At 43.7% G+C, this 13,056-nt stretch overlaps 1 protein-coding gene across 6 annotated transcripts in view; it reads right to left on the bottom strand.

Moving 5' to 3' along the window:
- SPSB4 (splA/ryanodine receptor domain and SOCS box containing 4) overlaps positions 1 to 13,056 on the bottom strand; it is a 159,240-nt gene that overhangs the window by 71,009 nt on the left and 75,175 nt on the right. The window contains exon 1 of one of the 6 annotated variants that reach the window (XM_064666563.1): positions 11,974 to 12,401. The exons of the other annotated variants lie outside the window; for them this stretch is intronic. The gene's annotated coding sequence lies outside the window, so the exon portion shown is untranslated. Of the gene's footprint in view, positions 1 to 11,973; positions 12,402 to 13,056 lie in introns of those variants that run through there. 6 annotated transcript variants of the gene reach the window in all.

Raw genomic sequence — 13,056 nt, 5'->3', positions numbered from 1 at the left:
GCTCCATCTAAATTTGGATCAGCAGTACTTTACACACAGAGAAATCACATCAGTAATTACAAGCTAAGCTCCAGCAACAGGTGTAATATATATTTTAAAAAATGCTCAGAGTTTTTACTTCTGGAAAAAGAAGACCCTACATTGCACTGGGATATATAGATCACCTTGATTTCCAGCGTAATAAAGAATAAAGGTAACATTTATAAGTATCTTTAAAAGTAAGGGACTACATCCAGTAAAAGAAGTTATTTTCCCATTGAGTTATAAAAACCATAATACACTCAATATGACCCAAGCAAATATTGGGAAAATTATTCTTTTTTCAACTTCATCAGAGCTAGACTTGTTTTTGTTTACCACATCCTCAAGCAAACCACAGGAAGGCTAAAAGTAAGTGGACTAATACAAAGATCCTTTCAGAACCATTTGACATCTAATCAAGGTATTCACCTGAGCCTAAATGAAAATTTGCCTTTATCAAACAAACTATCATTTACTACTGGAAAATACTTGGAAGTCACATACAAACCACTATGTTGAATGTAAAACCATGTGGGATACTACAAATAGCTTCAGAGGATTAAAACAAGCCTTTTGGCCAACAGATTAATAAAGAAAAATAATATCTAAAGATACTAGAAATCCGAGGGGGTTTAAATTCCAACCATTCTTTCAACAGACAAACTGACACACACTTTTCCCCAAAGCACTGTGCAGACACAGAAATTGCTACTAGAATCACAGAATCAAGAGCAGTTGTGCATTTTCATATTTAGCAGGAACTCTGTTACAGTTTACAGTAAAGAGATCAAATATAGAGACAAGTTTGAAGGAAGTAATTTACACATTATGGAAGTTTAATGGAGCGTTAAAACCCAGAAGTTTAATAACGCTTCTGACTACTTGAATAATCCCCATCATGAACAGAGATCTTCCTCCACAGTGAAGGAATGAATGAAAAATATATTCAATTGCCCTACATATCATCTTCATCACAAATTTATGGCAAAGGGCTTTTTGTTACAATCCCAGTTTTTCCAGTTTGCCTTTTTTTTTTCATCCCTTCCCCCTCTTTCCCTGTACAGCCCTTTGTCAGCTTCTTTAACACTGGGAAGCCACATGTGGCTGAAAATTTTATCCATTTTTTAGCACACTTTAAGATTTTTATGTCCCCACGTGGCACTTCTAGAAAGAGAAGGATCATGGAAGCACACTCAACCCTCACCTTTCATTAGGTAGCAGATACCTGGTTTAATCCCAATCTAGTAAGTATCAAAACACATCATCACGTCTGATTAACAAAGTGTGCTTTGTTAATCAAGGGGAGCAGAAAAGGTAGATGTAGTGTCAGGCTCCTCACTGAAATTCTCTTAAGGATAAAAAACCAAAACACTTACAAACACAGATCCCAATTTCTGAAGCTACTGCATGGATTTAATGACAATCTGTGTGAGACACATGCTGCAAAGATAAAACCTTTGGGTAGGAAAGAGAATGCACCAGGTTACCTCAAAAGGACACTGCTGGTACAATTAGGACATTTAATTATATTCCAAAGTGGTCCCTGAGAACAATTCCCTTGCTTGGAACCACTACCTTAAAACATTGGTCAGAAGAATACAAGAGCAGCCACTTGACTGGTGAGTATTTGGAGGGAAAGTGGTGAATTGTGCCACAGCTGCAGCCAATACAGACCCCCAACAGCAACAAGAAAATGCACCTTAAAGAGCTATAATGGGAACATGGCACAGGGTACTCCTGACCAAAGAATCCCAGGCCTAAAAGTCCCCCAGTCACTGTTTTGGCCAAGCCCTACATAGATACTTCAGCTACCCAGCTCAGGTACCAGAGGATGGCATTCAGAGCTGACCCTGCACTACAAAACCAGGCTCAGAAGCTGAGAGGGCATGTTCTGCTCTGCTGACAAAGGATTCAGAGTGATCTAAGCAGGGGAGAACTCTCAATACCAATAAAAAATAAGGTAGTCAGGCTCCATTCAATTGCACTGTGCAGAAATCACTGTGATTTATGACTTCTGCCAAGAACCAATTGCAGAGAGGAAAAAAAACCACCCCTGTGTGTGCCTCTCATACTAAGCATACAGCACCTCATGTCTGTGCAAGACACGGGAGCAACCAAGGCTGCCTGCTTTACAGGGACACAGTACTGAAGGAATTAATTCCTAAGGCAATGGGAAAATGCTACATGGGAGAACTTCCAAGTCACAAATTCTGCTTACTTAAGCTAAGCTGCTTAATCAAGTTAATTGAAGGCATTAAAAAAGCATCTGGAGAAGAACACATTCACCAACCAGTCTCTAGCCATTCCTGATCTGGTGTTACTTTTTCTGGGCGCCAGTTCCCCTGCTGGCACAGCACAATCTATCATCAGCCATTACACTGATTACCATCCATTAGTTTTCCTAAGCACAGGCATGAAATTTAAACCTACTTTTGTAATTTATTGACAAGCTGTTCGCATACCGAATATGAAGCGTACACATAATGCTTCGTGTTAACGAGAGAAATGTAGCTGAATATTAGAGTCGCACGTTAAAAATTACCAGTAGAAATAATAATTCTCTTCACAAAGAATTGTTTTATGGAATTTTTGTTTGGCAAGACAAGCAGGACAGAAGCTTACACTCTTTAAAATACAGCTGATTAATAAACAGTGGGGAAACAGGCAAGAACCCACGAGAATGACAAGTTTTAAGTATCAGTCCCATAAATATAAAATTCAATTAAAATGTCATTATAAAAAACACTGAGAACGGAGTTGGGACTCTTATTAAAAAACAATCATTTTCTTCCCTGCCATTAAGGCAGAGTGATTAAAATGAAAGATAATCCCCTTTATTTCAAAAGCTAATTATTGCATGTAATAAAATTTCTTCTTGTACCACGAGACCTAAACACACAAATTGAATTCCAGCTAGACCATCAACCCACACATCTTTGCTGTAATAAAGTAACTGCTTGAATTTTCCCTTACAATCATATTTCTACAACAGACTGTCAGGCTCAGCTTTGATTTGAGCATACCACATTTCTTACCACTGCAGAAACCAAGCACAGAACAGCTGTGGAAGCAAAACCAACTATGTACAAATATTCAGACCAAAAAAAATTACACGCAAAAAATTCCTTGTGAAGACCACTTCATTGGGAACTCTGAGGAAAGTTATATTAAACTGACAGTTCGGCCTTGGCCTAAAGATTATCCAGAGGAAGTATCCCACACACATTTTTCACCAGAGGTGTAAAAGATGCCTGCTCTGCACAGTTCAGATGCCTGCCCAAAGTGTCCATACTGCCAGCCAGCAGTACTCCAGAGGAACTGAGCTGCTTGCCATGCTACTGCTTCCTACATTGTTAATTTAGATGTCTAAATTTAGATGTCAGCTTTAGCCAGTGATTTTCCCACTTCTTCCAACAGTCAAAACAAAAAGAAAACCATCTCTGCATTAATTCATTATCTCCATCCATCTGCTGAAGCAAACATGATGTCAGAACTCCACACACTGGAATTACGGTACACCAACAGTAAACCAACCTCCAGCTACAGGGTGAGAGAAATAGTCTCTGCTCATCCCCTGAGTGATTGCACACCAAGCAGCAGTTGCTGCTAAGTCACATTTCTACCCAGCCTTGGGCATAGCTCCCTCAAGTTCCTAAGTGTTTTACCACAGGGAATACATAAAGTCTAAAAATAAAGAGAGTAAGGGGAGAGGGTTAGCTTCTGCATTCATGAAGACTTCCTGCTCCCATGTCCTCTATTAGCAGGATGTGGGTGGAGTACAGCAGTAAAAGTGAACTCATCAGTCGCTCTCATGTCCCTGGAGTATTGATACATTTCAGCTTGAATTTCCCTTTGGTGTCTTTTTCCAGCAGTCAAACTGTGATGACCTAGCACATATGGATTTTTTCTCCCCTTGCACTATTATTCAGCATTGCTAGAAAGAGGTGTATTTGAGTAAAAACGAGCTGTTAATTCTTGTTACAGGGTCTAAGAGCAGGAAATACAAGCCAATTATCAATGCTGGAGGGGGCTCACTGAAACAAAAAAAGTAATTGTAAATCAAAAGACCACATGAATTCAAGGTAGCAGCCTCATGCACTTTCTCCCATCCCAACTGCAGCTTACTGAGGTGAAGGAAGGAATGTTACCACGTCAGCGCCGACTCCTCACAGGCGTTTGAGCATCACAGAAGGATCTTGCAGCAACTCTGACAGTTTCTGACAGGTGCACCCTGCCTATGAGGTCTATTTTCACTCCCTGTTTCATTTTTAAATCCTGACAAATATTTAGGCTTAGTCCCTTTGGCAAATTAATCACCTTTTCTCCAGGCGCACCTTCAAGAACTCACGCTGCTGAATGTTCCCCTCTTTCCCTGTTCCTGCTACATCCACACTCCAATACATGGCTATCAAGGGAGAGATCTCACAGGAGAACCTCTCTTCCATCTCTCCACCCACACATTTTGCTTCAAATACCATTAAAATGAACACCAAAAAACTTAAAAACAACGAGTACATATTCCAGGTCTCATGCTCATGCTTGTTTAATATATCTCGTTCTATTTAAACCTCAAAGGATAAGATATCATACATGTTGTAACAAATCCTTCCTGAGCACATTCTTGCATCTTTGGTAGACAATCATTGCACTTACAACACTGCATCTTAGTCTAAACAAGCCATCAATGAACTGTGTGTAAGGTTTTCTAGACTACTGGAAACAGTTACATCAGCACTGACCAAAGTACAAAGGCATTCCTTTATTTTATGTTATAATATTTTAAACGATCAAAAAGCTTCAATGCATTATTTGCCTTTGATTACAAGAGATAACAGAAATCCCACCCTTTTTGTCTTAAAACATCAAAACCAAAGGACTGTATAAATATTTAGTGAATGATCGGTACACTCTGAATTAGAAGTGAGAATATCACAGAATTACCCAGATGTTAACAGCATCAGAGACTGATGGTACTGAAATGCAGGGACAGTCAGGTGCTGGCACAAACCAGATTTAACACTAATGTGCAGCAACGCAGTCAAAACGAGGTCAGGGTGGCAATGTTCCTGTCTTTTATACACTTTGATGTGTCATCGTCTTTACTTCAAACAACTTCTGTCATCTCTGAAATGCCTGACAACAGTTTTCAACAGCAACAAGGAAAAGAGCATTTTGACTTCTCTATTCTGCATCATAGTTTTTGAAAGAACGATGACGTAATGCACCTAAACCTCCTTGTGGGGTCAGACCCCCAAAATAACCACCTGCACTCCACAAAGCACGGGATGAAAACATCAAAGGTCAGAATTTAATTTCTCAATAGTCTCAGGTTTAACACCTGCCCAGAGGTGCACTCACTGCTGGCTCCTTCTTTCCTGGGCAAAGGATGAAATAATGGCCCTGCCGAAGCAAATTAGCTGGAGCCTCAAATTATTCTCAGTCTTTGAAAGAGTTCAGCATGAGCTCATATCACTCACTGAGATCCTCAATGTAAATCCAAGTAGAGTAGTGATAAGCCACAAGGAACAGATACTCAATTCCCCATGCAAATATGTTACACAAATCAGACAAAAATATCTGCAAGTATACCTTTACAAGTTAAATTAGGATAAACTTTCAAGATAACCAAACAAATGGAGTCGTTAAAATTTAATTTTAATGAGGTTTTTTTTAACCTCAACCAAGTGTCTCAGCCAGAAAATAACACAAACAATGCCATAAGGACCAGGCTCCAATTTTAACTCATAAATCCCCACTTCAGCTATACTGAATTTTAGGATCATTTATAACTTGAGCCAACAATTCACAGAAATGAAGTCAAACACAGGACACACTACAGAATTAAATGCAATGACATCACTGAGCAGAGAACATAAGTACAAACAAATTAAACTTTATTTTAAAGCAACTATTCACTTCATAACACTACAGTTCTGCAGTCAAAAGCACATGACAACCTTTGGAGAGGAACAGAGCAGAGCTTATTTTGGAAATGGAGTCTAAAACATTTAAACTGGAAAACAAAGTTTCAAAAGTACCAGTACTGGCTCCCAGATTACTCTGTGCGTCCAAACTACCTTTAAAGTAATTCTCAAAACAAGAAACCTTTTATAATTTTGCTAGTAACTTAGACAATATTTAAAGCTCAATGTTCAAAATTCCCTTTATTTACCACTTAAACCAACTATTTCCTTGGCTATACAAACATTTGACTGTCATGGCATTTTCTCTCCTGTCAAGTAACACAGTCCTTGTTGACAACATAGTGCATTTATTGTTTAATTTTCTGTGGCTTCTATCATGAGATAATTAGGAAATAAGCTCAAGATTTTGGAGAATTAGTTCTCTTTTCAAAGACAGCAGCCAACTTTCTTTCAAGTCATTTTCATCTTTCCCTTACAAAACTATTTGTTAGAATATTCTTGGAGAAAAACAAAAAACCCAGCACACAGATCATGACTGTGCCTACAATCTGCATTTAGCGATTTCTGTGGACAGCCCATTCTCAGTATAAAATGTAGCTGTGATGTAAATACTTTATGCAACAAGGCTTTCTTTTAAAATTATGACCTCCAACATGTAATGAAAAAAAAAAAATCTATCCTTTTACTAGAGGCAATTTGTTTCTGCATTCATTTGAAGAAGAGATGGAGGAAAAGTAGTTAAAATTAAATGACAACTGAGTACCTAAACCTTTCATCAGATTTGAAAAATCTCACTTTTGTCCATGTCTAAAGCCATGCAAGTGCTCTCACATGAAAATGCAATTCTAAGTAGGTTGATTTTTAAACATTCAAGAAACACCTTTTCCAACCAAGGCTACACGAGGCTGTTGCTGCTGCTACCAGGTGTAGAGAGAGCTTGAATGGTCTCTAGGTACGGGCCTCACTTTCCCCTCTTACACAGAGCTGGGCCATATTCAGGTATCCAGCAGAAAAAACGCTGAAGAAATACAACAGCAAAGTCAGCAGCCAACAGTCCCTCCTGCTGCCTGCAGACAAAAGGAATCCCAGGATGTCCAGCCATTTTACAAGAAGTTCACTCAGCAGCTCCCCACCCCAGCAAGGGGAGGTTTCAGGAGCTGAACTGCAATCCAGACCATGGTTACGTCCCAAAGCATGGACCTGTTTCTGCAGGAGGGAAATCCTCACTCTTCTGACAAGACAGGGTAAATATGACCAAATCTTTCTTCTCTCTCAAAATCTCTTTGCAAAAACTTCTTCAGGAGTTGTTACCACAGAAAGGCACAAGAGCAGACAAGTGCACACCAGACTTTGGCAAAAGGGTAGAGTGAGAAAGGCAGTATAAGAACAAGCTTTTGGAAGTGTGTCTTTAAATGAAGAGAGCAAACTCAACTAAGGAGTCTGCTGTATGGCTCTGAAAGCATTAGCTTGCAATCAGCCCCAAGACAGATCTCATACATTGCTGAGCTTTGTGCTGCACACCAAAGCTTACTTGTCGCTTCAGCCTCTGACAAATCCTCCAAGATAAAGTTGCTAAGTCACCCACACTCTGCAGTGCAACACAATAAAAGCTGTCATCTGACACCAGCCATGAGCAGGATTACCCCATGATGTTCAATCCAAAGATACACGAAATAAGCATAGAGAAGCAAAGAATTATAGAGAATACTGCTCAGCATTGGTCTAAGTTCAAATGGCTTCAGTATGAACAGATTTAGGTCACAGAACACCTGTGTTTTAGCCCAGGCACCTCACCTCACCTCTTCTTCCTTCAAGAAGGAAACAATGTGTCCTTCACTGCCATGGCCAAACCACAGCAAAGCATGTTAAATTTCTGCATTTCAATTGCTACAGAAATTAGGTGCTGCACCACACTGCCCTCTGAGGCAAAAGTGACATCCACTTAAAAAAGACACCCCCCAAAAAACATAAATTTACACACATGTACATTTCAATAGGCTAGTACCTGACACTACTCCATTTTTAGTGGAAAAGGAGCCAAAGGAAGGGAAGCAATGAGCTCTACACAGTACTCCTGATGGGCAGGCGCCCTCTAACAGAACGGAGGTAGACAAAATAGAGCCATCAAGCTTTAATCAATTATTGACAGTCAAATTGCAACTGCAGTTCTTAACCCAAAGTCGTGGTACCCTGTGAGCCCTGCTCTCTCAATCAGCACGGCTCCCAAAACATAAGCCACATTTTCTTACTCTCCTCTTTGATGCATTTTTCCACACTGCCACCAAGGCTACTGGGGCACACTGTTCTCTTTAAGCTTTGCTTTCACATTAAATCTCTTCAGGGCAAGGATTTTTCCTTGATAGGTTGTGAATGCTACCGATTATACTGTCAGTTTTCCAAACACAACCCCCCCCAACCTAATTTTGTCACCATCCGATCTGAAGGACTGTGGGCTGTGGAGCTGTACAAGCAGCTGAGGCAAAGGAGAGGCATTTCCTGACATCATTCCAGACGTCACCTGAAAATGGGATTCAGACAGTACCCACCATTTCAAATACTTTAACCCTTGAGAGAGCCCAGGTCAAGCACACTGCACTGCTGTCTTCAAGCAACACTAGTTTGGACACTGTAACAAAATAACAAACAACTATTGTTTTTTGAGAAACTTATCAGTAAACTCTGTATTCAGCCCTTTTGGAGGAGCACTCCCTAGTGTATTTGCAGTCTAGCACCAGTATTAATGATGCACATACACCTTTTCAAAGCAAGTAAGCAAAATGCTCCAAACAACCAACCCCCACAAACAACCTGAGCATAAGTCGACTGAAGTTAAAGAAGTCTGAAGACATGAACTGCTCTTCCAGGAAGCACGTGATGCATTAACATCTTATCCTACAGCACAAATGCATGTCAGCTAACAGAGTTACACTTTACAAAGACAGTTTAAAGTCAGGCCTGAAGGCTGTGTGTGCTGCAGGGAGTGACGCAGATTCACTACCATGTACACAACGCCATGAAAAATAAGTGTGGGCGAGGTAGCTATCTGGTCTGGCAAGTTTCAACCCACAGCACATGTTTATTTTCAAACAGTAAGTCCAACAACAATAACTTCTAGAATTATTAGCAAATATTTAGCTACACAGAGCAACTTTACATAGAGTTTCAACTTCCAAAACTGGTTAGTTGTTCAGTGGGCAGGTTTAAGCAATGCCTTCATCACAGGAAAGGGATCTATACTGGCTTAATAAATAGCTTAAATTGCCAGGACAACATGCGTGTATCTCCACTAGCCTCCAGCTGCACACTCATTGACAGAGCTCAGGGAGACTACACCAAGTTCACTGCGTCCATCTAAACAGAGTTTTGGCAGCATGGAGCCCTTCATCACTGGAGCCACAAGTCCAGGTTTGCTCCCTGGATGGCATCAGGAAGGCAGGCACCAGCCTCCACTCCTCTCTGCCATCAGTCTCATTTTGGTCTCTAGGATTTATCGAGTCCAGCAATATTTACGTCCATCCTCCACCCTGGGAGGATTGCTAAGAAGAAGACACATCTAGGTTTCCTTTACACGGATATTCTATTAAGAAGAGAGCATTTATCCTCGCTAACTGATGGTGGAAATAGAAGAGAGTATCAAGGACACTCTGCATTACCATTATTCAACCTGAGATTTACCAGCCTGGGAATTACCACTTTGAGGGCCTCAAATTTGCACTGAAGTGATGTTGCCCCAGCACAAAAAGAATCGAGTAGAGGGTGTCAGTGCAGCAGCAGTGAGCAGCCAAGGAGGCTAAAGAGAGCAGACAGCTAAAACACAGCATGGCTTACAGACCTTGAATCTGGTAAAGGCATCCCTCTTTCTACCCGCCACTTCTTGGACATGCAGAATTATGGGGATGGGACAGCTGAGTATCTAGCATGATGCTGCTCTTCAGTATAGCCAAGTATTTTTAACAATTAACATCTCAGAAAACCATGCAATGCCTTCTTCCTCAATTGCTCTCATTGTGTTTCAAATGTGTAGGCAAAACAGCTCCTCAAAGGAAAACTCTGCAGCTGTCTCAATTAAAAGAAGCCAACTCAAAGTAACCATCAGACAGAGTCCTGTAATATGGCAGCAAGTGCCACTATGAAAATTATCTTCCTTCCCCCAAGAAGAGGTCAGTGTCTTATACACAGAAGAGGAGCAAACAGTGATTGTGAAGGAAAATGAGACAAGAATAGCTTCCTTGAATTTTTCTTGGTACATGGAAAATCCATTACGGGAGTTTACACAGCAACAATGAAGCCTGACAAGTTAATGAGCTGCTGCTTATGGAGTCACCGGAGAGATGGCCCATCGTTCAGGAATTCCTATGCTGCACAAACACGAGTCATAAAGCTGACTGTAATTTGGTCAAACCAAAAATCCGAAATTCTGGTTGTTTCAAGAAACAAGATATCTGATTATTAATTCTCCTGCGGGTTTTCATTCTTCTATTAATAAAAAGATAAAAAAAAATCTTACAACTCTGAAAAGTTCCTGGCAAAAAGGTGGCACTGCTTTGTTATTCCCGAGCCCCAAAGCCTGTTGAGCAGGAAGCCCGGTGTTTCAAATCTGGCTGCAGAGACATTTGCAAAGACAAACACACTGGCAGGATGGCATGGGTGTGAACACAGGGCTCTCCGAGCCTTACAGCACCAGTATGTACTTCCAGAGCAACACCCACATGAGGGCCTCAGCAAGGCACAGAACTGTGAAGTTTTATCATCCTTGTGATGCAGAGAAGTACCGGGCCTCCCTTCAGCCCTGGCAGGGACACTGAGGCACAGGACGGTCATCCAAGGACATCCAGAGTCAGCAGCAAGACACTGAGGCACATTAGCTACCAAGGAAACCAGACTTACATGACTAAGGCCAGTTATAAAACTTCCGCTTGTTGTTAAGAGAACATAGGGTATCTGGCATTTCTCTGTCAGCAGCACCAAATAATCTCACAGCAATTTGATATTCACGTCCCTGACGGGCTCCTTTAGTTACAGAAACAACATTAAAAATGTAGCATCCTTCGAGATACCCTGCACAAGTCAGGCCAGTTTCAGCCATAAGCATCAAGAGTAACTCTACGGGGCTATTTTTTCTCCTGATAAGCTCTTTTGCAACATGGAGATATCTTATCAGGGATTGCTTCTGTCACCGGAAGGCAAACAGAGGACTGTGAAAATAGCAGGTATGACTTAAACACCGAAGGGCTGTAGTCTACATCAAACCAGCGGCTGAAGTGGTAGCTGGCCATCTCTCTATATAGGACATTTCCCACCCTGTAGCAGTCTACACTCTAAGTCCTGGGCACAAAGAAATAAATATGATCCGCTGCCAGCACGGACGCTGCCACATCAACGCCGAAGCCTCTCCAGGAATGAATGAGGCTGCGAGGGCAGCGTCAGCTCCCCTGCCCTTGGTGGTTCTGCAGGAACAGCTTCCTACCAGAGACAGCAAACCCCACTGCCTGGCTCCGAGTTCTCACAACTAACGTGAGGGCAAATTCAGTCAATACCTCCCTTTGTTGAAACACAAGTCTCGCATACAAATTCAGGCTTGTCTTGACAAAGGTTCAGCTTGCCTCTTACTCGTACGGAGAGGACAATTTAGTATTTCAGATCCGTCTAAGTTGAACTGAGGTCTGATTTTTACTGCCTGAAAAAGCATCAAGTAACCACTGTAAAACATTAGCTTGTGGCAATCGTTAGGCAAGAGGTTTTGCTTTCGCCAGCGCGAAGTTAGATTAATTCAGCTCACAAGAAACGTAAATCTCTAGTCATTCAACATCTAGAAAGAATTCTAATATGTAGCTCAGGAAACTAATTTCTACTGTAAACCATTTCGTTATAAACCAGAAAACGGTGCACAAGTGTATTTCTCTACACACCAGCTTGAAAACCAGCAATGTTTTTTTAAAAAAAAACAAACCACAAACGCGTCTCCACACACGGTCCAACAAAACACAGAATTCCCACGAACTGAAAAATTCACCCACCGCAAACTTACCATAAACCCCCGGCACAGCACCGCCGCCGATCCGCTACGCCGGCAGAAAAGGGAATCCCGGGGAAAAGAGACGCGGATCCCAAGTAAACAAACTCGGGAGCCCCCCGTCTCCCCGCCCGCCGGAGCGCGTGTGCCCCGCGCCCGGGAGAGGCTGATCCAGCCGCCGCCTTCCCGCGGGCGCCGGGACGAGCCGCTGCCCCGGGGAGGGAGGCGGGAGGAGCCGGGAGGCGCCGCGGCCCGGACCGCGCCCGGGGGGCTGCGGGGCTCGGCTGGGCTCGGCTGGGCTGCGCTCGGCTCGGCCGGGCCGCCCGGGAGCCCCGCCCGGAGCCCGGGGGCGGCGGCCTGCGGCGGCTACCGGGCTTTGTGCGCGCTGCCTCCCCCTGGGCCGCCCGCCGCCGCCTCATGCGAGAGCCGGCGCAGCTGGGCAGCGCGGCGAGCGCCGAGCCCCCTCGCGAAAGCCGATCCCGCTGATCTCATCACCGCGGGTTACTAATCCAATGACCGGGGAATTAACAGCAGATGGCGACGCCCCTTCGCCCCCGCCCCAGCCCGGTCCGGCCCGGCCCCCGCGGACGCGGCGCGGCGGCAGCTCCGTCAGCTCCGGCACCCGCGGAGCGCAGCCCGACAGCGCCCGCCCGCTCCCGCAGCGCGGCCGGGACGGGCGCCCCCGGCAGCCCCCGACTGCCCCCGCGTGAAACTCGCCCTCGGACACTGGCAAACTTTCTCAGCAGCGCCTCATCGCCTACTGCCCGCACCATCCCTGCCCGCACCGTCGCCGGGGCGGACCGAGCGGCGGCTTCGCACCTCCAGGAAGGCACAGCAGCAGCTTCCAGCGTGCCGCTCTGACGGGGAAGCGACGGGCAAATGAAATGCCCAAAGTCCTTCTAGCGAGTCCCTGCTGGCGTCTCATGGTCTGCGAGGGAGAGCCGAGCGGGAGCCGGGCAGGGATGGCACACGGGCTTAGTGCCGCGCATCGGGCACTGACATAACTAAGCACATACGTTCTTGGGGGCTTGCAGGGTGAGAGGAGAGGATTGCATTACTGGTCTTTGTAAGCCACATACGTGCAGGTGAAACTCTAAT

The sequence above is a fragment of the Pseudopipra pipra genome, chromosome 10, assembly GCF_036250125.1.
Source record: "Pseudopipra pipra isolate bDixPip1 chromosome 10, bDixPip1.hap1, whole genome shotgun sequence".
Classification (NCBI taxonomy): Eukaryota; Metazoa; Chordata; class Aves; order Passeriformes; family Pipridae; genus Pseudopipra; species Pseudopipra pipra.
Note: the sequence above shows the minus strand (reverse complement) of the source record. Positions and strands in the feature narration are given on the sequence as shown.